Raw genomic sequence first — 4,501 nt, forward strand, 5'->3', positions numbered from 1 at the left:
GCGTTCAGCAAAGAACAGCATGAATAAACAAAACAATATTTATTTATTTTATGCCGACGTTTCGACCTGAGTTTCAGGTCTTCATCAGGACTATAGAACAAAAGATATAAAAACATTTAGTGAATCATAAAACTGAAAAGGAATATTGTTATTAATTTCCTCGATATTGTACCATACTCTTTATTACCAAATGTGTGAGTTTTATTATAAAAAATTTGAGAAGCCGAGCTTTGTCACTAAGTAGACATTTCTCTCTGATATTTGATTTGGAAAACTGATGAAAGTCGATTTACTTTTTCATTAATATATTCATTGCTCATTCTCTGGTTTAATAATAACCCATTTATATGAACTAATATTCCTTCTAATTAGTTTCCCCAACAGCTCTCTCACCTATACACCACATCTGGCACACAGGTACGAACCTGAAGCGACTAGAGTAACTGAGACCGAAACACCCTATGGACTACATATGGCTGGCAGCATATGGCATGCTTTTCGGATTTACACCATAACCCTGGATTGGTTAGGCTTTTTTTATCTTCATCCGGCCTGACCCATTTAGAACAGATTTCGTCTTCTTTAAAGCCTTTTCAAAAAGCAATCTTCATCAACTCTTTGTGTTCTATAATTTATATTTCTACGCTGTACAAAGATTGTTTTCTCCTCTTAGAGTTAATTTATATTATTGTACTTTCTTCAGTTTATAAACACATTCATACTAATCCTGAGTGTAACAAAAATTTTATTTATTGATGTTCTTAATATTTCCTTTAACTTGTTAATATATCTTACCTCTTTCGCATTTACTTTACCTATCTTTTTACCTCCTACACTTACCTCTTTAAAATTAGAATTAAAAAATTAAATCTGTACCGTTACAACCCATTAAGGGTCCAGGGGTACTGTACTTTGTAAGGAAGTACTGTTACCAACGGTTGTGCAAGGAGGTCATTTGGTCAGAATTTAGGAGGCTGGTGGACCCCAGGAGGGCTCCAAGAACCCACAGGAGTTGACTCATGGCTACAGTGTAACAAGAAACAATTTTCTGCCTAGCCCCGGGGTCCTTGGAGTTAGTAGCCACTGGCCTTACCCCTTTACGTCTTTACCATACTTACAAATATTTCTAACGATATAATTAGATGTAATAAAAGTACTGTTCCTTATTAAAATTCTTTATCTACAAATTATTATTATCTAGTTCTATATTTAGAATTCTATCACTCCCGGATGTATTTATTTGTAACTAATTTCCAATTCATATATATGTATACTTCCTTAAATTATAATTTTTTTTTAACATATTTTCGTATTTTCTCTGTATAATTATTTTAATGTTCTGTCAATTCTTATAATGTTTGTTCTTGGTTAACAATAAATAGTTTTTTACACTATTTTGGTACCTTAATTGAACACCGCCCAGACTATCTTCCGACAAAAAACATATAAATTATAGTAATATTAAATATCAACCCATAATAAATAATAATAAATATATAAAAATAAAACACAATACGTAACAACATAGGGGTGATGTATATATATTAATGAGTATGCATTGAAAAACAAAAAATGCGTTTCATTTACATTCCTACTTTGAATGGACATTAATCTTGGCTCGTTTCAGAACAAATATTTTTATATTATCCACTGTGAAAATGTCTTTAGGTTGTAATTTTCCAAATGAGCTTTTCTGTTTATTGTTAGACCAATTTTAATTTCAACAGTTTTTATAAAAGTGCTTTAAATATTTCTCTTTGCAAAATTTTAACAGTTTTATTTCGCGAACGTATTTCAGTTTACAAAAATTAATATTCCTTTATTGAATTCTAAATTGTTATAGAATCGATATTGAAAATATTAGGATTGATTTTGTACTGTTACTTTGTCAACTGAAGGCTCATATATAGGTTAAGTGAAATTATATATTAATAATCATGAAATGAAAACATTAGTCAGACTGGCGAAACGGAGAAATATGTTGCGCATGTCCTACCAGGTTCTCCATATTTTCTACGATTTTAAATGTTAAATATAATTTTTCTAAAATATTTCGCTTTCAAAAGGTATATACAACGTCTATACTACTACTCTGATCCAGATAGTAATATTTCAACCTGAAAAAAAATATTTGTCCTCTTATCTCATCTATTTAAGTGAATTACTAAATCCTTTCATACTTTATAATTTATCCATTTTTATCGCTAGTAAAAATATAAAATGGTAAATTATTTCAAACAAGCCAAATCCAGGAAGCCATTTTGAAAATTATGGATTTAAGTCCTGTCTAACTACTTCAATGAGCATAATGCTAAAATATTATTTAATTGTATTTTGATATACCGAGTTTAATCAAAATCGTTCCAGCCATTTAGAGAAAATCTGTTTTGTATTAATTTTTAGTCACAAACATTTTACGCTTTTCCTTTTAGAAATATTATTAACTGTTTACATTATAACTTGATTTCACAGTACTAAGTTTATTTCCATTAGCTTTATGAAAAATGCAATTAAAGGGAAAATTACAACTTTTCAAATGATGTTTTGACTGAACAGACTCAGATGTAAATTCTAAATTTGTCCTATGGAATAAAGCTCTAGGGTTCTACAAAACCCTTAAAATCCTTGATGCTCCTTATTACGTTACAAATAAACTCATTCACAAAGACCTTAACATCCCATTCGTTGCAGATTTGGCCCAAATCAGATATGCGTCTTTTCATTCCAAACTCCTTACCCATCCTAGCCCATTAATTCTTAATCTTTCATCCTTAACAATCCCTGATAATCCTCCGAGGCGTCTGAAAAGAAGATGGCAACGGGACCTTATAATTTAAATTAATTTTTGAAGAACGACTGATGGGTGGCTCCTTCCCAAGATTTTCAAGTGTATATGAAACATATCATATTTACTTATTGTATTTATTAGTTGTACAGTCGTAAATCACATTAAATAAAAAATTAAAAAATTGTCCAGTCAAAAAAGTGATTGAAAAGTTGTTATTTTCCAAAAAGAGAGAACCTTCTAGTATATTTTAAATAAAGTTAGTGGAAATGTACTTAGGAATGTGAAGTAGAACATCGATATGTAAGTACAGGTGAAAAATTCAAATTGTAATGTAAACAGTTAATGATGTTTTAAATAATAAAATGAGTAAAATGTTTGTGACTGAAAATTACTTACTTAAATTGCATTGTTTTTTAAGCTAGTTGAAATGTACATAGTAAATCGATTTCATTGCTTAGAGGGAAAAAAAAATGAAAATAATGGTTTAATTTTTTACATTCTGGTCGAAATATATATGTATTTTCTCTCTGAAGTTATTTTAAACTCATATCTTAAAACAAAATGATAAGAATAACGTAATTCTTAACAAAGGAAACAAACAGTTGAAGAATAACGGAAAATTCAAATGCACTGAATTCGTATTCTCACTCCGTAACATTCTCCGTGTCTTTGCTGAATCGGAACATAGAATAAGTTGTAAATACGGGAAAAAACATTTAAGAAAAAAAAGCACTTCTTATACTTCCTCGTAAAAGAAACGGGGAAGACCCCCACACCGAAGATCTGAAGAAAGAAGGAGCTAAAGAATTCAAGAGTGGCCTTTGGATTGAGCCGTCAGCTGACCAGTGGTCCACGGGGCAAAAAGGCAAAAGGTATTGTCCACTTGGAAGCAAAAAATAAAGGAACTCTTCAATACATCGCAGGGGGTATGGGATGAAGGAATGGAGCAAGTAGATGTGTGTGTATGGTGATGTATATGGCATCTGTGCGAGATTTAGGCTTATACTCTAATAGACCTGAATAATGATTAAATAATATAATCGAATTAAAATAATAATACAGTGTAATCTAGGTAATGCCAACTAAACAGGAGGGTGTTTGGATTACTGAAAAGGTTCGATAAAAGAAAGTGTTAACTAAAATGGTGAAAGAAAATTCAACGATATGAATGTACATGGCTATTTTTATTTATTTAATTTGTACGAGGAGAAGATGGTTGAGGGGTTGTGGTCAAAATAAAGCACAAATAAGTTGAAAGAACTTATTTAATCGTACCAACGTTTCGGCCTAACTTCCTAGCCTTCATCAGGGCTAAGAATAGAACAAGATAACAACCAATGAATACAGAAAATAAAAAAGAAAATTTACGTCGTGTACCTGTTGTAACCATAAAGATGACTCTTTAGATACACTCTTTATTTGTCAAAACAACAATATTTACATTTAACATATATATCAAAACATACATCATTATTATTTTATTTTTATACCAGATCAGCCTAGTGGGCCTTACATGGTTGATATAACTTGTATTATATATATTTTTTAACAGTTGATTATGAGAGTGTGTAGTCATACAAATGACACCCCTAACTATATAAAATGTTCTTATTAAAAGAAAAAAAAATAATAAAATAAATAAATAAGAATAATGCTTCTTAATGAAAGAGGAAAGTAAAATTAATTACAAAAAATAATGATATTAATTTATAA

Source organism: Halyomorpha halys, unplaced genomic scaffold, assembly GCF_000696795.3.
Source record: "Halyomorpha halys isolate HHAL.00 unplaced genomic scaffold, Hhal_1.1 Scaffold76.1, whole genome shotgun sequence".
Lineage (NCBI taxonomy): Eukaryota > Metazoa > Arthropoda > Insecta > Hemiptera > Pentatomidae > Halyomorpha > Halyomorpha halys.